Here is a 25,136-nt window from a genome sequence, read left to right on the forward strand (position 1 = left end):
GGCTAGGTGGCTGGCAGTCCCCATGCTGAAGCACCCTCATGCCTCAGGTCCTCCACAGCATATGGAGCCCCACTGGAGCAGCTGAAGTCCCCCCAGGTCCCCTGCTATCCGAAGCTGCTCCAGCCAGGCTCCATGTGCTGTGCACGAATAAACTCTGGAACAATAAACTCCAGAGATTATTCATTTATCATATGTGTAGACATCCCCTCTCAGTGCTATTTGTGGAAAGTTTGGTCTTGGTACACATAAGAAGGACATGGCTGCTGCTGGCTGCAAGGAGCCAAAGATCTCTTCAGACATATGAACACAGTTTATTTTTACTGGATGATTAGTGTTATCAGATTAATGATAACCATTTAGAACTCTCAAGTCAAATCCCTTGACTTTCGATTCACCAGTTTTGACATTAAGAGGTTTTAGTCTTATCAACTGTACAAGCCAATACTGTCTTTATCACTGACCCTGTGTATCATTTACATCGCAGAGGAGCCTGAAATAAAAGAATCCTCTGGTGAAGGATTGTCTGAATCTTCTCCTGCAGTCTCTTTGTGACTGAAGCCCAATGATTCACTGTTTCTTCAGAAGTATAACCACAGAATGAATAGTCCTCTATGCAAACTCTTGTTGTGTGCTGGAACCTTGGCAGTTCAGTCCAAGCAACTAATTTCTAAGGTGGTGGTGAGAAAGGAGGACAGGGGCTAGAACAACCTAGACATGCCCTGTTCGTATGTTCTTCATGTAAATCATCCACTACTTATCCCTGTTGGAATCAGTATACTGGAATTAGATGGAGAATTGGGGGACTTCAGTCACCCTGACATCTCCTGGGAGGGCAATACAGTAGTGCACAGGCAATCCAGAAAGTATCTAGAGAATATTGAGGACAACTTCCTGATGTAAGTACTGGTGTGGCAAATTAGGAGCCATGCTCTTCTTGACCTCCTGCTCACAAACAGGGAAGACTTGGTGGGAAATGTAGTAGTGGATGGCAACTTGAGCAGCACTGCCCACAGGATGATTGAGTTCAGGATCTTGAGGAAAGAAAGGAAGGAGAGCAGGAGAGTACAGACCCTGGACTTCAGAAAAGCAAGCTTCAACTCACTCAGGGAACTAATTGACAGGATCCCCTTGGAGGCCAGTCTGAGTGGGGAAAGGAGTCCAGGAGAGTCGGCTATACTTTAAGAAAAATTACTAAGAATGCAGGGGCAAACCATCTTGATGTGCAGGAAGACCAGCCTAGCTTAGCAGGGAACTATTCAGTAATCTAGAACCTGAAAAGGAAGCTTATAAGTGGAAAATTGGACAAACAACTAGAGCGAAGTAGAAGAGTATTGCACAGGCATACAGGGATAAAATCAGGAAAACCAAAGCAAAATAGGAGCTGCAGCTAACAAGGGACATAAAGGGTAACAAGAAGGGTTTCTACAAGAATATCAGCAACAAGAGGAATATCAGGGAAAGTGTGGGTCCTCTCCTAAATGGGAGAGGCAACCTAGTGACAGAGGATGCAGAAAAAGCTGAAGTACTCAATGCCTTTTTCACCTCAGTCTTCACAGGCAAGGTCAGCTCCCAGACTGTGAAATCAGATGGCAGTCACCCTGATTTCGGTAGGTCCCTTCTTATACCATTAAAAATGAAATGTCTGCACAAAACTCTAATTGTCTTCTGAATGTTCAGAGTGTCTGTCTTATATATAATAGCCTGATTTCAACAGAATCTCTCCTTTAAGATGAGTTGACTGCCATCGGTGATAGAGCCCAGGGTAAAAGGAAAACAGTTTCACAAAGAGCTCTACACCTCTTGTCTTAAATATTAGAATTCAGGACAGGATTCAGTTATTGAGCTTTAATATGTAACTACTTGTACATTCAAATGGCAGAAATAATATAATAATATATGTGATTCTTTCCACCCAAAACAATGTTCAGGTACCAGTTGAGAAAGAAGTGCAATATACAGGAAGTATTGGCATTACTTCTAGATACTTGTTGACATAATTTGCTCATCTTGTCATTTCTTGACTTAAATGCAGTGATCATAAATTCAACTGATTATGTTGGGTAGTGGATAAGAGATCAGACTCGATTGTCAGCTATTGAAATTGCACACAGCAACTGCTGCAGCTTCCTTAGCCTGATGAAGGGTTTTTGAACCCAAAAGCTTGCTTAATAACTATTCTCCAACCATTTAGGTTGGTCTAATAAAAGATATCAAATTCACCCAAGGAACCTTGTCTGCCTTGTAGATTTCATTGAACTTACACTGATTTTATACCACCTGAGATAGTCAAGTATCCTTAGTAGATATGAAGGACTCGATCAAAAATAAAAATACATACATGCATACATATGTAATACATACAATATGATAATACGTATATAATATGTTATAAGTATGTACTTAATATGTATATATTATATATTATATTTAATTTACATGTGTTTATATATATAATATATACAGACACACACATTTTATAGATTATATATACAATCTATTCATTACATATTTCCTCCAAATTATATGCATTATCGATGTATACGTAATATGTATATAATATACAAAAACACATCATTTATAGATTATAGATAACATATATATAATCTATAAAATATATATGTGTTTATATATTATATATGTATATGTGTATATAATATATACAAATACAGATATTCAATAGTGTATAATATATATATTATAAAATATAATATTAATATATACATATAATATATTAAATACTTATTACACACACACACAATCTAATATTCCCTATAAGGAAAAAATAATCTGTTTAAAGGACAGTTGGAATCCTTTTAATCACTGGTTTTCAAGGGCCTGGGCATCTGGACTTCTAAAGAGATTTCTAATTTTCTGTTTTTATAGCATGAAAACTGGAAAAATATTCTGATGAAAGATTACCTGCACTCATAACGTTGCAGACCTGCTTAAAAAAGTAAAGGATAATCTCTGAAAATCTCAGCAAGTCAGTTTCCTGTCAAAATAAAACTGCAAATCAGATTAAAAAAAAAAAAGATGTATATTGATTTCACCAAAACATTTACATCACACTCAAGAGTGCGTTTCAAAGTTAGTGGGTTGTATTTCAGAAGTGACTTGTCATATAGGTTCTGTACACTGTAGCATACTTATTTCCCTATTTGCACAAATTGTCTCATCACTTTTGCTTTGTTGACTCTTGAGATGAATGTGTTTTTCTGCTCTGTTAGATATGCTAGCAGAAGTGTCAGTTTGCAGAGAATGAGGTGGCATTTTATCTGACTTTTGAACTACGTTGGAGTATCATGTTAAAGTAGATTTTGTTAGAGACAAATTGTTTACATGTTGATGAAGACTGACAGGCTTTGTGTGTCTCAGTGAGTTCTAGGGCACAGAAAGCCACAGTTAAATTTCCGCTTGGATATGTAATAGAGATTCAGCTGGTATATAGAGGTGGTAGAGCAAAGCAGATTGTGTCCCCGGAGCATCTTGGTTCCTGACTGTTTCCCTCTTTCAGATCTTGTCCAACCTTAGAAATGGTCACATTGTTTTTGTTTTTGCTTTTTTCCAGGAAGAAAAACAGGCTGTGCCTGCTTGTGTGTAGTTCATTATTTGCTTCTGTAAACCATTTTTTTTCTGATGATGGATTATGAAATCATTTCCAAAACAAAGCAAGTTAGATAAGACGAGCGTGCTGTTAACTGAACATATTATAGATGTACTTATGCTGCTGTTAAGATTTGCAGGAGTTTTCTGAAATCATCCAGTCTGAATTTTGTTAAGTATGGTCTAAATAGGAACTCATCTGGGATGGACCTTTGTGACCCACCCCTACATACCTATGGATTTATTACTTTGTTTGTCCCCTGGTCTGCTCTCTCCATCTCTCCCCTGTCTTTCATATTCAGATCACTCTCTCTCTTTGGTGTCCTGCTCACTGAATGTCCTTTCATAGCATCTGATGAAGTGAGCTCTTGCTCATGAAAGTGTATGCATCTCTAATTCAGTTAGCTCACAAGGTGCACCCCTGCCCTGCCTTCCATTGTATGCGTTGCCAACACTTATAATATAGCAACCAAGTGGTCACTGGAGGTATGTCCTGTGAATAACTATACCAGTGAAATCACTATCACTTTTTTTTCTTTGATATAAGTTCTCCTGGGTAAAACTTTTCAGCTAGTGCTGCTCCAGCATGCTTTAGCTGCAGTGAGATAAAGGTTACTCATTCAGAAAAGATTTGGGGGCTATAATCCTTCTCATTAATATACAACAAAGGTAGAAAGTACTTGTTCACTGATTTTTAATCAATTTATGATATGGACTGCAAGATTCTTTGAAAGGGAGATTCTGCTTGACTAATAACACATTAATAGTAATCCAGTGATCTGGCCATGCATTAAGGATACAATATATTCTTTTACTGATCGGTTCTTTTCCCCGTAAAACAAATTGCCTACCTTTTGATGATATAAGCTTTGTGGATGAAATTGACAGACCTTAGAAGGCTTGGTTTAGTTGAATGTATAAATGAGAAGTCCTTATATTTAAATTAAAATGGAAGGAAGTGATCCAAATGGAATGTCCCTGAAGAATGTCATTTTTTTCACATGCACATTGAATTGTACATAGTTCACTGAAATGGATTTTATACATATTTTTCTTCACTAAATTAAGATTTAACAGATTTGTATTATGGGAAAGTATGTATGATTAGAAGAAAAATAAATCTGCAAAAACAGATTTAAGCTTGCAAGTGAAAAAAACATTTGCAGCAATCACGCATTATTTTGCATGAGCCAAATTCACCTTTCTAGAGATTATAGGCAGCAATTATTAAATGCCACTATTCATATTAGACATTCATAAATGATTACCTGGAAATAATAAATATCTCAGTTCAAATGTATGAGGTGTGTTTGTGTTTGATTTTTTTTTTTAAATCTACCTAAAGCACAACATCTTTGCATACATATATTTATAGATTCAAACAGTTATTAACAATTCTGTTTATTTTTATTGGTGATGGCTAAAGCTTAGTAGCGTGGTACCCAAACCAAATACATGAAGAGGTAAGGTTACATGTGAATATGTATGGAATTCAATGTACAAGTAAATGTTATAAATGATTCTATTTCCTTTATAGTTTATTTTCGCACAGATTTCATTTACACGTGATACATCCTTCATGTGCCCAAATAAAAAAGATTGTTTGTAAGGCATGTAAATAGAAAAAAAGATGTTTTTTTTTTTCCTGTTTTGACCAATTATATTTATCAGAAAATGCATGTGACAATGCTGTAATAAAAGAAAAAGGTACCTTATTTATTTTCACCAATGCATATATCTAGGCATAAAGTGTGCATTGTAGAATTGTTATATATGCATGCACAAACAGATGTAGGAATTGTTGACTAGACTGTATGGATGTAGGGGCAGGGCCAAGAAATGTATATATCAAGACCTGATTCCTCATACCCTCTCTAGTGGAGTATTTGAGTGAATTTGCCTGGTGATCACCAAGAAGATAAAGAAACACGTAGTTACTCACCTAAAACTACACCCTGCTGGGGTTGGATGGTGTGTTGGGACTGCCAGTAGTGGGGCAGTCTCCAGGAAATGCCACACCTGTGCCTTCCCAGTGAAGGGCGAGTATGGGGTGCCAGAAAGCCTCAGCCCTTGCTGCCTTGAGGGGTACCCCATGGAGGGGAAAGGCTAGGGGAGCACAACCTGAAGACAAAGCAAGGGCCTAGGTTAACTGTGTGAAGCCTGAGGTGGGGTTCAGGTTATGATGGAACATGGTATAAGGGTAGGTTTGGAGCCCTGTATACACCCTCAGCATCCGGGCAAGTAAATGTGCAGTCTTCTGCCTTGTTAACAAACATTGAATGGCTTTCATCAAAGGCGTGGCAGGTGAGGGAGGTTTGCCCTGAAACAAGTGGGTGGGCCAATGACTCAACTGGCCCTGAGACACCCACTTGTTGCAGTTCCTCATAGTTGTCTAGAAATCTTCTCTAATTATATTCATATAAGTGTAAGGTCTACATGTGCCTATACATATCTGCATCTTAACCAAAAGAATGTTGGCTATTCTGGGTAGTCTCTCTTTCACTTGTTTCATGAGAAACTTTGAGATCCCCAGTTTTATCCAGATATGAAAAGGGAAATCTTAAATCACTTGAAGAGTTTATGCATAACAGGAACAACTTTCCCTACCCATGACCAGGGTCTGTATTAATAGTGTGGATTGTAACAGTAGATTTTTAACTGTAGGATGGAGGTGGCAGGGTGGGAAGAGAAAAAATAGCCATTGCCACAGCTGGCAACTAGGTGCTCTACTGTTATAGTATGCCACCACTGCCTACAGTGCAGAGCTGCCATGTTACACCTCTGATAGGGACCTTGGGGATACATGCAAGAGAAAGATGTAGTCTTGTTTAATTGTGTAATAGTTTTCATGATGTACCATCCAAGCCTGTTTTGTTTAGTTTATTTTTAGACTTAGATATTTAATAGTTTCCTAGTAAGAAGGTATACCTTTCCAGTAGCTGACTTATGTTCAATTACAGGTCAGTAGCTAAAAGCCTCATCTTTTTTTTAAACAAGTCCCCAATTATGAAGTCTTTAAGGACTAACATTTCCAACACCTTAATTGCACACTGAGGCAAACAAATATTTTTGCTAGCAAAACATACATTTACATGTAGTGTTACTCTGAGAGAGCTGAGAGGCTTTTGTCAGTTAAAAATTTGCACTGAGTTACAGTTTAATACCTGAGGTAATGGGGTTCTTATATTTTAAGTGGAGGAACTGAAAGAAGAATTGGACCCATTGTTATGAACACGTACAGGATTTTTTATATTTGAGCTCACAGGAAAGCAAGAAGCAATGAGCACAAATGTTCAAGGCCCCCTCTACGCATTATAGGTATTCTGCAGTTTACTGGTTGGGTTGATCACACAATTACATGGAGACCAGCTACATGTGCAAAGAGCTATCACACAATAAAAAGTGCCAATGAGCTATAAAGGTAAACCTCAAAAATCTGTACTAACTTTATATCTAGTTACTATTGAGCTTTAATTTACACATGTAGCGGGGTCTCCCCTAAGGGTGGAAGCCCCATCAGCTGAGGTGCAGGGATGTACCATGTCCAGTGTAAAACCCCCAAGCCCAAGAGATCACAGCTGCTGCAATCCCCAGGGTCTGGAGGTTTCATGCACCCCAAGCCCTAAGGATCACAGTAGCCATGATCCCCCAGGCCTAGGGGATCATAGCTGCTACTATCCTGAGGAGCCCAGTGGGGTGAGAAAATCCTGGGACCAGAGGATCACAGCACGGGTGATTTGCACACCCCCCACCCCCGCCCCTCCCAGCAAAACCTCTGGGGCTGGAAAATTGCAGTGACCATTCAGCAGCCCTAGGAATTTGCCAACGCCCCGGAGCAGTGGGGCATCATCCCTGCAGTGATCCTTTGGGCTCAGAGGTTTATCCACACCCTGAGAGTTGTGAGGATTTCCACTGAAGGGATCCTCCAGCCTCAGAGGTGCGTGACACACCCCTGTGGTTGTGAGCCCCTCAACTGGGCTATTTGGAACTCCTAGCCACAGGAGCTTGCTTCTTGTTGCTGCCAGGGTTAACGAGGATTGGTCTCCCCCTGCACCAGCAATAAGACATGATGGGATCTAATACATGATCCTACAATTGTGCCTTCTGCCATTCATACGTGGTATGGCAGGAGGCACAGTTGTATGAATTGAGCATTCGATCCTATCACACCTTTACCTTCACATGTAGATGGGAGCCCAATTGCCTTAAAATTCTATTAACAACAGAATGGCAAAGAAGGAACTTCAGAAAGCCCTAGAAAAATAGGAGAAACTACTTCCCTGATGGCATATTTAATTGAACACTAATATGTATAAGATGATGACAGTTGAAAAGAGTAATTTAAATTGTTATTTTATATTACTAGATTTTTTAGTCAGTTGTATAGTTCAAGATGCTGGTGATTAAGAGACAAGCCAATTATTAGTTTCTATTTTATATTTTAAAAATAGTTTATATTTTTTAAAAATTATATTGAGAGAACCCAGTACTTTTCAGAATCTTTCCTTAATATAAACATTAAGAAAAATAGTTTGCTCCAGCTGATGGGGTGTTAGGCAGAGATATAAAATACTTCAATTCCAGCTTGATCTGCCACTACCTGCTGCATGCCCTTAGGCAAGTCACTCAATGACTTTTTGAGGTAATATAGCGTTTAAGCCACCTTTTAAGCCATTTTGCAAGATAAAAATGTCATCTAACTCTAAATATCACTGGTTAATGAAAGCTCATAATGTGATTTATTATTTGGTTTTGATAATATTATCCCAAAAAAGTACCTAGCAGAAGTGCATACTTTCCAGAAAAGGTAAACAAATATTCATGTATGTTTCCCTAGATCAGAGAGGGTTTTTTTTTTTTTTTTAAATTGTTGTGAGGTTGATTGGGAAGAAGGTGTATGATAGAAGAAAAAAAAAATGTATTATGATGAGGCTGTTATAATCAGGCACTTTTTATAGCCTTCAAGCAGAAAAGGAACTTACTGAATGCAGAAAATCATTAAAAAATTAGAAAGCAGAAATTATAAACAGAAAAAAAGAAATATGTTGTTATCCAACATAATTAACGTGTGGGACTCCCTGTCACAGGATATTGTTCAGCCATACAGCTCTTCAGGAGGGAATTGCCATTTATATGAATTAGGCTATCATCCTCAGTTGTATTAACCAGGATCAAATTACAAGGCCCATCAATCCTCTCGTCTCGAAGCATAAGCTAATCAGCTGCTGGATGAGGGAAAAAAATCCTCCCATATAATATAACAATGCACAATTAGGTACTTTATGGGGAGTTTATGTCTTCACCTTTCTGTGAAGCATCTAAAATTGGCTACTGTCAGAGACAGGATGCTGGACCATTGGTCAGTTCCACTATGACAATTCTTTTGTTTGTAAGTTAATGCATGTTCAGTAGGATCTTTCTTCTTTTTATACTGTTTGAAGGGGAAAACGCTGCTGTTTGTGCCCAGTGTTAGGGGGATTCAGAGAATAATATTTTACTACTACTTTGCTGTAAACAAAATTTGCCAAAAGAATACCTGAAACCTAATGACTGTCTTCAGATAAATTGAACAATAAGCATAGAGACCTACTAAACTATCACATGCTGTTGTGTGTATGTGTATATATACCTGTAGCAACACATTAACTGTAAAACTGTGGGAATTAGAGAGAATAAAGTAATTTAAAAAGTTAAAAATTGTAACCTACCTGGCGACATGATACTATTAAAAAGTAATCAGCTATAATGCAGCCCTTGGTTGCATGCAGATCTTCATGACAGTGAATTATTAGAACCCTGCTATATTATTTTCAGATGCAGTCTTTGATCCAAGACAGTAGCCCTGGTAGATTTCAATTTTGAATGCCTAACCTTACTTTCATCCTGTTCTCAATGAGGACTATAATATTCTGGCTACATCAAAGCTAAAATAAAAAGTTCATATATAATACCAATTAGCTAAACACCATTCAAATAAGCCTTCTATTCAAAATGCTAATAGTTTTCATGGTGTTCAGAAAAGGGTAGGAAATATAGTGTAAATTGTCCTTATAATTACTCAGCAAGCAGCCATATTTAATATGCCATCAAAACTATCATGGCACATAATATGAGAACAAAAGAAGAGCAAAATGATTACAAACAAAGCAGAATAACAACAAGAAAAACTCCAACCCTGCAACTATTACTATAAAAAAAGAACAGTATTTGTTTAGGCAATGCTGAAATTCTAATCCACAGAGTAGCATTGCTATCATGAGTTTCTCAAAGGAAATGTGTTAAAGGGGTTAGTTATATAATGCTGGATTACTAAAATGTAATGCTTGACACTGGAAGCCATTATTTCTTGCTCCTATAGATATTTATCATTGTCTTTCTATAACACAAATGTATTGTTTCTTTATATAGTTAGTTTTATGTTTATTACAGAGAAAATTAGATAATGTGTGTTTCTATAGCACTTGTCACTTACCTGATTGAATAGGGTTTGTTTTTTTTAGTGGGCTTAAAAAATAGAGAGGAAAATACAGCAGCCCCAGCACAAAGGGTAATTTCTTCAAAAGCCGTGAAGGTCCAGTGCCAAAAAGGGACTTTCATGTCACAATGCTGGATGTTTCAATGCTTACATTTTTTACCTTTGTTCCTTGCAGTGGATCTTGCATTAAATACTAAGCTTCTTACACAGGGCATGAAGAAAGGTAGTCAGAATGTGATCCCCAAAATTTGAGTGAATAGCCTTCTAATATCAGGGAGTTGCCTTGATTTAGCCATAAACAACTTGTGCAAACAGAAATTTCTCATATGCCACATCTCTCAGGAGCACAAGATATATCTATGCTATATCTGTATTACTCTTGAGAAAGGATGTTGGCACTGGATTTATGACCCAGATAACTTATTTCAGGTGGGCCCAAACCCTCAGACTGACCATGACTTTTCCATTCAATAATAGGCTAATTTTATTGATACACAGATATGAATAATGCAAACAATTCTGTATCTACCAGTCCTAGAGTGACAGAATCAAGGTATATCTGGCCAGTATGCAAACTTCACTCTGAGGTTCTTTCTTGAATGTTGGATGTCAGCAGCCTGGAGATTGAAGGTTGAAGCCCAACCCCCCATAGTCGAATGGATAAGATGGGCTGGTGGTGTGCCCATGGTGGCCTCGGGTTCCCCTCTTGGCGACCCCTTTCTGCTCTGAAATCTCTCCTTTTGTATTCTTTCTCCCCTCTGATGACTCTTCATCTCTGGGCATTGTTGATTGGTTTCCCCATGGTCATCATATTGTTCACGTTTTGTCCTAGCACATTCCATTGTTTCACAAACCCATCATATGCACACATAGTACTTTCTCCTAACTTGGTCTGCTTACCAAAACTGGAAATCCCAAGGGCTCTACAGCTGGTCACTGTGACCTGGCCAATTCAGCAGAGTCCCTTATTTCTGTTATGGAGCAGTGTTGGCTTCAATTTCTCAGCCTGTGTGCCTGCTTGATGCTTACCTATGTCAGACAGTGGGCTTTGAAGGAAACTTTGTCACAAACAGTCCTTTTAAAACCAATTAGCCCTTGCCATTGCCCTGGATCATTGTTCTAATGCATATCTACTCTACCTACAAGCCAATTCCCAAAAGCAAACCTCTAAATATCATTTTCTAGCCATCAATGGAAACCCTTATGCACCACCTGCTTCTGTATGCATGCACTAACCTAAAAACATAGAGCTGGTCTGGTGTATCCTCCCTCCTCCCTCTCCCTCCCACCACATGGTTATTTTCAAGATCTCTATACCTGGCATGCTTGAGAACAGCTATAAGGAAATGGTTTCTCATATATTTCCATATGTGACATGTGTGAACAGGAGCTGCTGGGCAGGATGTGCTTGATAGCATCTGCCTCCAAGAGCATGGAGGAATGACATTTCAGCATATTCTTAGTTGCCTTACTTAGATACCATTGGGATATGCCTCCCAATGCCATATTCTGGAGGAATGTTTCAACCCCTGGTCTTACTATATATTAAAGAAAGCACCATCGCTATGATCTCCTCCTTTGGCTATGTTTTTAAAAAAGGCAATGGATGCCACTCCATTTTGTGCAGAACCCAATCTGGTGAATGTGCTCTAAGAATGAATACTGGATTAAAACCCACTACTGGGATAAGTGAAGAAGTGTTTACTCTGTAGATCCCAGTGAGGCTTAGGTATGAGCTCGGTGCCAGGATGATCAGCCTTGTCAATAATTTAGCATTTCTGGGCCTGTACAGGTGTAGAACTGTAGGGAACTTTGATAATGCACCACTATATTTCAGATTTCTCCAGAGTTAGATGGCAGCTGAGTGGGATTTTGAGACTGCAGATTTGGATTTGGGTGGAATTTAGATGCCTCGGTCCTACTTTCACTGATAAATTCTTCTTTTAGTTTGGGTCTTAGTGATTTATAAACTTAAGTCCCTGTCAGGGACCCTAACAGGCAGTCCCGCCTGGGCTAATTGCCTAATGGGCCACACCAGCCTGGAGGTTTGATTGGCAGACCTAATCCAGCTAATGATTCCAGGTCTGGACCTCCTGATTTAAGAGGAACTTCCCTATTTAGCTCCAGCTGTGACAATTGACTCTAGGCAAGCAGACTCTGAAATCTGATTCCCAAACCCTGACCCACCTTAAGTTTTGGATTCTGCCCCTGGCTTTCCCTCTGAATTGGGAAACTCTGTCTTAGACTCCTGAATCTTGACCCTGGGCTTTGTTTCTCCTTGGATCTAGTAACATGGCATCCGACTCCCAAACCTTGAACCAGTCAACGTTTTAGACTATAGCTTGCTTCTGCACTCCCCCAGTGGCCTGATGACTAGGTCAGACCATCTCTGTACAGTGACCCACTCTGTAACAGTCCCATTGATTTCCCATGAAACTTAGATGCCTTTGAAAATTTTAGATCAGTTTACTTGTCTGCCTTTTGTCAAAGTAAGTGTTTTTTATTAAATTATGTTATTTTGCCATAAGAAAATATTTACCTACTCTTTGTCCTGGACAAAATTTTGCCAGGATGAGCTGATAAAAAAACTCTCTCTTCTTTCTTTTTGTAGCTAATTTTATTCAGTGAGCTTGAATGAGCAATTTTAATATCTTTGACCCTCTATGTGGCTGTTTGTGGAAATAAAAAGTCCGCTTTCAAATGGCTATACTTTGTAGCATGCTAAAAAGGTAGTTTATTTTATATGTCATTGGTGATATAATCTATAATTTATTAATTCATAGATTCATAGATGTTAGGGTCGGAAGGGACCTCAATAGATCATCGAGTCCGACCCCCTGCATAGGCAGGAAAGAGTGCTGGATCTATGTGACCCCAGCTAGATGCCTATCTAACCTCCTCTTGAAAACCCCCAGGGTAGGGGAGAGCACCACCTCCCTTGGGAGCCCGTTCCAGACCTGGGCCACTCGAACTGTGAAGAAGTTCTTCCTAATGTCCAGTCTAAATCTGCTCTCTGCTAGCTTGTGGCCATTATTTCTTGTAACCCCCGGGGGCGCCTTGGTGAATAAAACCTCACCAATTCCCTTCTGTCCCCCCGATGAACTTATAGGCAGCCACAAGGTCGCCTCTCAACCTTCTCTTGCGGAGGCTGAAAAGGTCCAGGTTCTCTAGTCTCTCCTCGTAGGGCTTGGTCTGCAAGCCCTTAACCATACAAGTGGCCCTTCTCTGGACCCTCTCCAGGTTATCTGCATCCCTCTTGAAGTGCGGCGCCCAGAATTGCACGCAGTACTCCAACTGCGGTCTGACCAGCGCCCGATAGAGGGGAAGTATCACCTCTTTGGATCTATTCGTCATGCATCTGCTGATGCATGATAAAGTGCCTTTAGCTTTTCTGATGGCTTCGTCACACTGCCGACTCATGTTCATCTTAGAGTCCACTAGGACTCCAAGATCCCTTTCCACTTCCGTGCCACCCAGCAGGTCATTCCCTAGGCTGTAGGTGTGCTGGACATTTTTCCTCCCTAGGTGCAGCACTTTGCATTTCTCCTTGTTGAACTGCATTCTGTTGCTTTCTGCCCACTTGTCCAATGTATCCAGGTCTGCTTGCAGCTGTTCCCTGCCCTCCGGCGTGTCCAATTCTCCCGATAGCTTTGTGTCATCTGCAAACTTGGACAGAGTACACTTCACTCCCTCGTCCAAGTCGCTGATGAAGACATTGAAGAGTATCGGTCCAAGGACCGAGCCCTGCGGGACCCCACTGCCCACACCCTTCCAGGTTGAAACCGACCCATCCACCACAACTCTCTGGGTGCGACCCTCTAGCCAATTCGCCACCTACCAGACTGTGTAGTCATCCAAGTCACAGCCTCTTAACTTGTTCACCAGTATGGGGTGGGATACTGTATCGAAGGACTTACTGAAGTCTAAGTATACGATATCCACCCCTACTCCTGTGTCCAGGCGTTTCGTAACCTAGTCATAAAAAGAAACTAGATTAGTCAGGCATGATCTGCCTGCTACGAACCCGTGCTGGTTTCCCCTCAGCATAATTTGTCCTGCCGGGCTCTCGCAAAAGTGAGCCTTGATAATTTTTTCAAAGACTTTGCCAAGGATAGAGGTGAGACTGACTGGCCTATAGTTGCCCGGGTCCTCCTTCCTCCTCTTCTTGGAAATGGGGACCACATTGGCCCTTTTCCATTCCTCCGGGACTTGGCCCATGCGCCACGAGCGTTCAAATATTCCCACCAGTGGCTGTGCAATGACGTCAGCCAGTGCCTTCAGTACCCTCGGATGGAGCTCATCCAGGCCTGCCGACTTAAAGGCATCCAGTTCTTCCAAGTGACTCTGCACCATCTCAGGGTCTATGCATGGTAGTCTGGCGCCATGCTGCTGTCTCTCTACAATCCCAGTGAGAGCCTTGTCCTGCCCCTCACTTAGGAACACTGAGGCAAAGAACTCGTTGAGGAGTTCAGCCTTGTCCTCCCTGTCCGTCACCAATTGCTTCTGTCCATTTAGTAGGGGTCCTATTCCTCCCTGGGCCTTCCTTTTACTCCCTATATATCTAAAAAACAATTTCTTGTTGTCTTTTACTTGGGTTGCCATCCTCAGCTCCATGGTAGCTTTGGCCCATCTAACTGCCTCCCTACAAGCGTGAGCAGAGGAGGTATACTCCTCTTTGGTGATCTCTCCCTGTTTCCACTTTTTATGTGCCCCCCTTTTGGCCCGTAGGCTGCCCTGGATTTCTTTGGTCAGCCAAGGAAGCCTCTTCGCCCCTTTCCCTCTTTTTCCACGCATCGGGATCGTCTCCCTTTGTGCCCGAAGGATCATTTCCTTAAAGCACAGCCACCCTTCTTGGGCTCCCATCACTTCAAAACTCCTACTCTACAGTGCGTCCTTGACTAATCGCCTGAGTCCATTGAAATCAGCTTTCCTAAAGTCTAGCACTTTCACCCTACTAGTTACCTTACCCTCTCGACATTTTATGAAGAATTCTATTATTTGGTGATCACTGTCCCCCAGATGACCACCGATCTGTAGGTCCCCTACCATGTCATCCCCCATTGCCAATTGTAATTGTTGTTACAATTTCCATAATCATCTATTACAGGCTGTCAGAGCAAAGCTTAGTGGTTGAGTGCCTCGGCACAGTGAAACTTTCTAGCACAAGGCACGGTGAGATTTTGTATGAGGGAATTTCTCGGCACGGTGGAGAACCCCGGCATGGAAAGGTTCCTGCCACTCATATGCAAATTCACGCATTATTATTGTCCGGTTCTAAATTATTCATACGTGGCGACTAGCAATTGGCTCGCTAGCCGTATAAAAGGTTGGAGCAGTTTCCGCCCAAGTTGGAGAACTCTGCGCCCATCTCGGACTGAACGTGGTGGACTGATCAACCGCTGATGACTCCCCGTTGCCAACCTGCCCTGACGTACCCCCGTGTCCTGCATGCTCATGTTTAAAAAGATATCTCATCTTATCAGAGCTCCTTGGTTAAACTGTAACTGAAGTTTGAAGTTAACTTTCTTCCTACGCTGTACATCTTGACAGTGTAAGTAAAGCCATCTTTGTTTGAACCAGTACGCGTTTGTGCCTAATTCTACTCCAGCGGTCGAAAGTACCCATCTGTACGTGCCGGGTTTGTGGCCACGACCCAGCCGACCCTTTCCCGGATCCCCCTCAGCCCCCACGCAGGCACTCTTGGAGTTTCCAGTTGAGAACTGAAACACCATTGTGCTAAATGCTGTGTAGCTTTGAAATAATACACAGCCCATCTTGCAAAATGGTGAGCAATCTTCCTGTGTGACAGAGTTAACAGGTGGAGAAAGCAAATGAGACAATGGACGAGGAAGTGGCAAATAGATGGAGAAAGGACAGTGTAACAGAAAGACGGGCACATTTTTTTCATGATGAGCAGTCATCATGGGCCCTTCAGTATCTGATTGCTGCATCTGGACTGTACTCCAGATGTGGCCTCACCAGTGCTGAGTACAGGGAAATAATCACTTCCCTGAATACTGACAACACACCTACTAATGCAAACCAGTATGCTGTTAGCTTTCTTGGCAACAAGGGCACACTGCTGGCTCATATTATTGTTTACTGTAAACACCAGGTACTTTTCTACAGAGCTGCTACCCAGCCAGTCAGCCCCCAGCCTGTACTGCTGCATGGGATTCTTCCATCATAAGTGCAGGACCTTACATTTGTCCTTGTTGAACCTCATCAGATTCCTTTTGGTTCAATCTTGCAATTCGTCTAGGTCACTCTGAATCCTAGTCCTACCCTCCAGTGTATCTACTATTCCTCCCAGCTTGGTGTCATCTGCAAACTCTGTGCCATTTTCCAGGTGATTGATGATGACATTGAACAAACCTGGCCCCAGGACTGACCCATGGGGCACACCACTTGATACCGGCTGCCAACTGGACACTGAACCATTGATTACTACTCTTTAAGTCCAGTGTTCCAGCCAGTTTTCTTTCCAACTTACAGTCCATTCATCCAGCCCATACTTCCTTATCTTGCCTGTGAGAATTCTATGGGAGACTGCATCAAAAACCTTGCTAAAATCAAGGTACACCACATCCGCTGGTCTCCCTGTATCCACAGAGCCAGTCATCTCAGCATAGAAGGAAATCAGGTTGGTCAGGCATGACTTGCCTTTGCTGATTCCATCCTGACTGTTCCTAATCACCCTTTTCTCCTCCAAGTGCTTAAAAATGGATTCCTTCAGGATCTACTCCATGATTTTTTTCCAGGGCCTGAGGTGAGGTTGACTGATCTGTAAATCCCTGGATCCTCCTTCTTCCCTTTCTTAAATATGAGCACTATTTTTTCCCTTTTCCAATCATCTGGGACCTGTACTGATTGCCATGAGTTTTCAAAGATGGTGGCCAATGGCTCTGCCATCATATCAGCCAACTCCCTCAGATGCATCCCATCCATCCCCAAGGACTTCTACATGTTCAGCTTTTCTAAGTAGTTCCTAACCTGTTCTTTCAGCACTGAGGGCTGCTCACCTCCTCCCCAAACTGTGCTGCCTAGTGCAGTCATCTGGGAGCTGAACTTAACTGTGAAGACTGAGGCAAAAAAAGCATTGATCACTGAAGCCTTTTTTGCATCCTGTGCCACAAGGTTGCCTCCCTCATTTAGTAAGGGACCCATACTTTCCCTGATACTCATCTTGCTACATACTTGTAAAAACACTTCACGTCACTTGCTAGCTGCAATTCCAATTGGACTTTGGCCTTCCTAATTTCATCCCTGCATGCCCAAGAAATGCTGTTATATTCTTCCCTAGTTACTTGTCCAAGTTTCCACTTCTTGTAAGCTTCCTTTCTGTGATTTAGTTTACTGAAGAGTTCCCTGCTAAGCTGAGCTGGTCTTCTGCCATACTTGGTAGTCTTCCTGCACATCGGGATGATTTGTTTTTGCATTCTCAGCAAGGATTCTGGTGGCAAGTCACAGTTGTGCAGGTGGGGGACAGTGAGAGAAGGTTTCTAAACTAAGGGTGTGACTGCTCCAAACTCCAAGCTGGCACTAACACTGATCAACAATTGTGCAGCTCACAGCATAAGGTGTAACAAAGCCCTCAGATATTGCTTCTCCCCTCAGGCGTTACTGTGATAACCTTAAAAGTGCTGGAGCTAACACCCTTTTTAATGTGGAGATAGCAAACACAACCAAAATTACTTTTGTTCAGCTAGGAGAAATAAGTGTAAGAAGAAAAAAAATGACTGCATTCAAGATTAAATCCCTTCCCCCACTTCTTCTGTCCTCCATCTCTGTCCAAAAGCAGCTCAATATATGTCTGAAACAGAAAGGATTTCTTCTCAGGGCTAAAAATGGCTTTCTTTTCTTTTTCTTTCATAAAATTACTGTATCTGCAAATGCAGTATTAATAAGTATTTCAGAAAATATTCTATAATAATTTCATAACTGTAGAAAGATGGTGATGAATGGGCTTTTAGGTACAGTGAGTTGAAATATATTTTTACTTTAGTTGCCACTACATGGGGAAAACATTGTCCTTGTAGATATTTAATATATTGAAAATTTGCCATACCCGAGTAAGAACTAGCACCTATCATTGAATGCTGAGTGTGAATCTATTATAACATACAGTTGGGAAATATCCGAAAACAAAATAAATATTATTTTGCATTAAATTTATACATATTAACCATTGTTCATATTGTAATTTTAGTAAATTGAATAAACAATACGGTCAAAGTATTTTAATAAAACATTACATTGCCTGTAGGTAAGCGATGTGTCTAGAGAGACATTTCAAAATATGATGCTTCATAAAATAATAGAGAGAAGATAGGATCCATATCAATAGCAACTGAATGTATAAATAAGTTATTCATGTCTGGAACGTGGATATTTTCTACTTTTTTGCCTTGTAAACTTATTGATACTTTGCATGAGTAAGACCAGTCAGAGCTGGCCAGAAGTGAAGTATTAGTATGACAATTATTTTCCAAGCAATAAACTATACAGGTTAAATTTCATTCAAGTCAGATTAATCTGAAGGAATTACTACAAACCTTGGTAGTTTATGCCCTCAAATTTTGTCTGTTATCATATCCCTCCCACACCTCTATCCCATGTCACTCTTCTACTGGTACCTGGCTAAGATAAGAATGCAGAAAAAGGCATGTAAGTTCTTGATAAAATGATAGCATTGGTAGTTTGCAATAAAAGAATTATGAATGGTGCATAATGCATCTTCTATTTATTGTGGTGGTTTTCAATCAGCCAGTTGGAGCTGCCTGCATGCTGCACACACAGCTAGATCAAGGAGGGTTGTGGCACAAATGTTTGCTCCTAGGGCTGTGCAAAGCTTTGATCACTGATTCAATTCAAGGGGAAGAAATAGATTCGGGGCTCCTGAGGCAGCTCTCGGAGACCATAAAAGCTAAAGAGGCGGTAGTCATGGGGGACCTAAACTACCCGGACATCTGCTGGGTGACGCAGACGGCAAAGTCCCACCGCTCACACAGGTTTCTAACCTGTGTACAGGACCTCCACCTGACACAGGAGGTACACGGTCCCACTAGGGGGAATGCCATACTGGATCTGGTATTGGAAATGGGGGATGACATGGTAGGGGACCTACAGATCGGTAGCCATCTGGGGGACAGAGATCACCTAATAATAGAATTCACCATAAGACGTTGAGTGGGTAAGGTAACTACTAGGGTGAAAGTGCTAGTCTTTAGGAAAGCTGATTTCAATGAACTCAGGTGATTGGTCAAGGACACACTGCAGAGTAGGAGTTTTGAAGTGATGGGAGCCAAAGAAGGGTGGCTGTGCCTTAAGGAAACGATCCTTTGGGCACAAAATGAGACGATCCCCATGCAAGGTAAAAGAGGGAAAGGGGCCAGGAGGCTTCCCTGGCTGACCACAGAAATCCAGGGCAGCCTAAGGGCCAAAAGGGGAGCACATAAAAAGTGGAAACAGGGAGAGATCACCAAAGACGAATATACCTCCTCTGCTCGTGCTTGTAGGGAGGCAGTTAGATGGGCCAAAGCTACCATGGAGCTGAGGATGGCATCCCAAGTAAAGGACAACAAGAAGTTGTTTTTTAGATCTATAGGGAGTAAAAGGAAGGCCCAGGGAGGAATAGGACCCCTGTTAAATGGGCAGAACCAATTGGTGACGGACAGGGGGGACAAGGCTGAACTCAACGAGTTCTTTGCCTCAGTGTTCCTAAGAAAGGGGCAAGACAAGTCTCTCACTGGGGTTGTAGAGAGGCAGCAGTAGGTGCCAGACTTCCATGCGTAGACCCTGAGATGGTGCAGAGTCACTTGGAAGAACAGGATGCCTTTAAGTCGGCAGGCCCGGATGAGCTCCATCCGAGGGTGCTGAAGGCACTGGCCGACATCATTGCAGAGCCACTGGCGGGAGTATTTGAATGCTCGTGGCGCACAGGCCAAGTCCCGGAGGACTGGAAAAGGGCCAATGTGGTCTCCATTTTCAAGAAGGGGAGGAAGGAGGACCCGGGCAACTATAGGCCAGTTAGTCTCACCTCCATCCTTAGCAAAGTCATTGAAAAAATTATCAAGGCTCACATTTGCGAGAGCCCAGCAGGACAAATTATGCTGAGGGGAAACCAGCACAGGTTCGTAGCAGGCAGATCATGTCTGACCAATCTAGTCTCTGTTTATGACCAGGTTATGAAACACCTGGACACAGGAGGAGGGGTGGATGTCGTATACTTAGACTTCAGTAAGGCCTTCGACAAGGTATCCCACCCCATACTGGTGAACAAGTTAAGAGGCTGTGACTTGGATGACTACACAGTCTGGTGGGTGGCGAATTGGCTAGAGGGTCGCACCCAGAGAGTTGTGGTGGATGGGTCGGTTTCAACCTGGAAGGGTGTGGGCAGTGGGGTCCCGCAGGGCTCGGTCCTTGGACCGATACTCTTCAATGTCTTCATCAGCGACTTGGACGAGGGAGAGAAGTGTACTCTGTCCAAGTTTGCAGATGACACAAAGCTATGGGGGGAAGTGGACACGCCGGAGGGCAGGGAACAGCTGCAAGCAGACCTGGACAGGTTGGACAAGTGGGCAGAAAGCAACAGAATGCAGTTCAACAAGGAGAAATGCAAAGTGCTGCACCTAGGGAGGAAAAATGTCCAGCACACCTACAGCCTAGGGAATGACCTGCTGGGTGGCACAGAGGTGGAAAGGGATCTTGGAGTCCTAGTGGACTCCAAGATGAACATGAGCTGGCAGTGTGACGAAGCCATTAGAAAAGCCAATGGCACTTTATCGTGCATCAGCAGATGCATGATGAATAGGTCCAAAGAGGCGATACTTCCACTCTATCAGGCGCTGGTCAGACCGCAGTTGGAATACTGTGTGCAATTCTGGGCGCCGCAATTCAAGAGGGATGCGGATAACCTGGAGAGGGTCCAGAGAAGGGCCACTCATATGGTTAAGGGCCTGCAGACCAAGCCCTACGAGGAGAGACTAGAGAAACTGGACCTTTTCAGCCTTCACAAGAGAAGGTTGAGAGGCAACCTTGTGGCTGCCTATAAGTTCATCACGGGGGCACAGAAGGGAATTGGTGAGGTTTTATTCACCAAGGCGCCCCCGGGGGTTACAAGAAATAATGGCCACAAGCTAGCAGAGAGCAGATTTAGACTGGACATTAGGAAGAACTTCTTCACAGTTCGAGTGGCCAAGGTCTGGAACAGGCTCCCAAGGGAGGTGGTGCTCTCCCCTACCCTGGGGGTCTTCAAGGGGAGGTTAGATAAGCATCTAGCTGGGGTCATCTAGACCCAGCACTCTTTCCTGCCTATGCAGGGGGTCGGACTCGATGATCTATTGAGGTCCCTTTCGACCCTAACATCTATGAATCTATGAATCTATGAATTTGGCCGAATTCACTGGTCGAATCTGAATCAAATCAGGAGACCCATTAATCTCTCCAAATCCAATCGGTAGCTTCCAATTTTATTCAGAGAGATTCAGCAATTCGGACATATGTTAATATGTTTTTTTCTACATACCTCAAGGTACCAGTTGGCTCATGAATGCTGAGATGGTGGGGCGGATGGAAAGTCCCATAGAAGTATTTTTGATCCACTTCTGGGTCTGCCACTGAGCACACAGGTGGGAGCCCCCACCACACTCCTGTGAGACGTTCCATCCACCTCACCTTCACAGCGTTCACAAGCCACACCTGGTACCTAGAGGTATGTAGAAAAAACATATAAAGCTCTGTCTATGGCCAAATCACTGATTCTCTGAATTGGAATCGAATCTTCAGATTCATATTAAGGCAAAACCAAAATAGGACAGGCTGCACTCTGCCCGTCTGCAATGGTACCTACCCTTCTCCATATCCATTAAGGATACCCTAGAGATTTTTTCTTTTCTTTTTTGCTTTTTGGTTACTACAAAGTCCCCAGGATTATCTGTCTAAATTTCAGCTGAGGACAAGATTAAGAACAGGCCTTCTAGGAATTTCCCATTGATTTCAAGCAGAGTAGTAGCTGCAAAAATTATCCTATAACCATGATTTAACCTGTACTGGCAAAGCTGCTTGTCAATACTAGCAAGGCTAGAAAAGGGATTGCAAGTCTCTGATCCCATTCAATGCTTGAGCTCTTTCTTGAGAATGCTAACAAGTTTACGAAACCAGTTGCAGCAAGGTGATGAACCCAAGACACATGAAGTGATTGTGTCTATTTGAAAATATGAGCGTTTTATAATAATAATACCTAAAATGACTGAAAAGACACTAATAGACAAAGTTATACATGATACAAAAATAACAAAGACCTTATAATGGCCAAAATATTGTTTTATTTTTCATGTACCAAGTATATCTCTGAACCTGCTCCTATTCAAATCATTTGACAAATGTGGAGAGAAGGAAGACCACAGATTGCCAGGTGCTTCTCGTGCATATCAGGTCATTACCTTGATCAAAACAAGCATCTCACTTGACAGGAGTGGAAGATTTTATACTTTGAATATGTATTAGTCCCTTCTGTGACAGACTGGAAGAGTAGGGCACTCAAGGTACTCTGGAGCCTTATCATGGCTGGATTGGTCATCAGTTATGGAGTGAATGCCATAATTATTACCTTTTTTAATGAAAAAAATAATTGTGCTAATTAAATCTTGTTGAGATACTACACTATATAAATGAGCATAGCTTTGACTATAAAAGTGAAATGGAAAAATATCTTTCAACTGTATTCCATCAGTACAAATATTCTACAACTATACTTGAATTTTTCAGTGTTATATTAGAATGAAGTTTGAGTTTTTTTAAGTTCAGAGTATTAATGACTTTGTAAACTCCCCCTCCCATGTAGCTTTCTGTGTTCACCCTAAGAAAATGAAAGGAACAGAAAATACATAAATCAGGAAGGCTGCCTGTGCAGTTTGGTGTTGAAACATACACATATTTCTGCATGAGGAGCTTATGCTCCAGTAATTTACAAAGATATAATATAAGGAAGCCTGCCCTGCATTGAGATAAGATGGTGCATCCAATCCTCTTCCCAGAGAGCTCAAATGAATACCACTTTTTTTCTCCAGTAGACCATGTCTACATTAAAAAAATACACGTATAATAAAACCTATATTTTATAAACATTGAAGCAGACAGAGTAGCATTATTGAAGAACAATTTCATGAGGAATGTGCTTTTAAAAAACAGAGCATAAATGGGTGCACTCTGCATGATCAAGGGTAAATCAAAAGAAAATGGAATATAAGTGGAGCAAGACAGCCAGTAAATACATACTACCCTCAGAGTTAATTTTACAGCTGCCATGAAAGCAAGCAGTTGCCACTAGATGAAAGGCCTGATTAAAAGAATAAACTAAAAAGAGAGTCTGTAGAAAAATATTATATATTCCAAAGTCCATTGTAAGTGTCCCATATCGGCTCCCCACATACCATGTATAACTTACTTTGCATTTCACTACATTTAAAGGCATATTCTTCTCTTGATGTATGGAACATGCATCAAAAGAAAATAAAACCCTTCATTTCAAACTTATCAAATATATAAGTGACTTGTCACTCTGCTTGAGTGCTATGCTCATATATAATCATACACCCTGTGCAATTACAATACATTGTTATTTCAGGGAGAATCAGGGAGAAAAGCTAGCTTTACACACATTTTCTTATTTATATTTTGATTTGCACAGAACAAGATTGTTAGCAGAAATTCCTTTGGAGTATGTTTCCTCGGCTCACAGAGAAGAAGTCATAAATACTTATTCAGTATTTTTAAAATTTATTTTAATGGAAAAATTAACATTATAAATTAATTATTCCAAAGTTAAGAAATGCTGAAGTTAGGGCACAAATATTTATCAGTAACTTTACCATTCCCCTGCTTTGAATGCTTAATTGACAACCTTAATTTTCTATTAATAAACATATACATTGTAGTAGTGCATAAAGGTCATGGGCCCCATTGTGCTAGGGCCTGCACAAACATAATAAATACTAGTCTCTACCCCAACCGCTTACTATGTCAAAAATCCAATACATAATGTAACATTACCAAAAGAGAGATGCCATACAAGAGAAGTTCTTAATGCTTTTCATTTGTAGTGTTCAGGACACTTCAAACAGCATTTTACACATAAGAAAATTGAGGCATACTAAAATTCAGAGACTTCCCTCCCTCCCACTCCTGTGCCCACTCCCACCCAAGGCACTGAGTGGAATGCAAGGCACTGAGTGGAAAAGACTAAAATAGGTCCCACTTCTTCTGACTCTAATACCATGTTCAGTCAAACCACCGCTGCTTCACATTTATCAATTTATCACAACTGAGCCAAAAGAGACTAGCGTAGAGTATACCTTGAATCATTTTTTTTTCTGGTTATATATGTTTTATTAGTGTTTTGCTTTTGTATTCTTAACAGTTGTTGTCATGGTATAGTAATCAAATAATCAGGAAAACCATTCTAGTTCTCACGGTCAGAATGTGGTAAGCAGCAGGAATTGCACACAGTTAAGTATAGAGCCATACATGAGCACAACAGTGGGTAAAACACTAAGCTTTGCTTTCCATAAATTAAATATTACCTATTTTTTTCCCAGTCAGCTCCTATACAGATCCATAAAATAATTTATGCCATGCTCTTGGTCTTAAGTTGCCCTGAAAGCCTTATCCAATTAAGATCTAAGTTAGATCTTCTAGGAAATCCCTCCTGGAAGCTCTCGTTGCCAAAAAACAGTTTCAGAGTTGATTCATCTTTATATCTGACCCCAGCAGTCTTTCCTGCCCAAGTGCGGGGGAGTTGGACCTGATGATCTTCCCTTCCAGACCCTAACATCTGTGAATCTGTGTGAAGCTGTGAAAGACAGACAAGGAGGCTAGGCTGGGTGAAGTCACATAATAAGGTAGGATATGTAATAGGATGTAGACAATATTAGCCTCTCCAGGTGCAAGCAAGTGTTTGCTGGACCCAGTCTAGGTGTAGACATCTTACTTGAAACTAGACCAGGAGCAGGAGTGTGCAGCAGTTCACTGCTCCTGGGAGTGGTGTGTACATGCCAGG

At 41.4% G+C, this 25,136-nt stretch overlaps 1 protein-coding gene across 11 annotated transcripts in view; it reads left to right on the plus strand.

The window, feature by feature from the left end:
- PTPRD (protein tyrosine phosphatase receptor type D) overlaps window positions 1-25,136 on the plus strand; it is a 2,106,329-nt gene that overhangs the window by 771,909 nt on the left and 1,309,284 nt on the right. The gene's annotated exons all lie outside the window — the stretch shown is intronic.

Source organism: Alligator mississippiensis, chromosome 3 (genome assembly GCF_030867095.1).
Source record: "Alligator mississippiensis isolate rAllMis1 chromosome 3, rAllMis1, whole genome shotgun sequence".
NCBI classification, from domain to species: domain Eukaryota; kingdom Metazoa; phylum Chordata; order Crocodylia; family Alligatoridae; genus Alligator; species Alligator mississippiensis.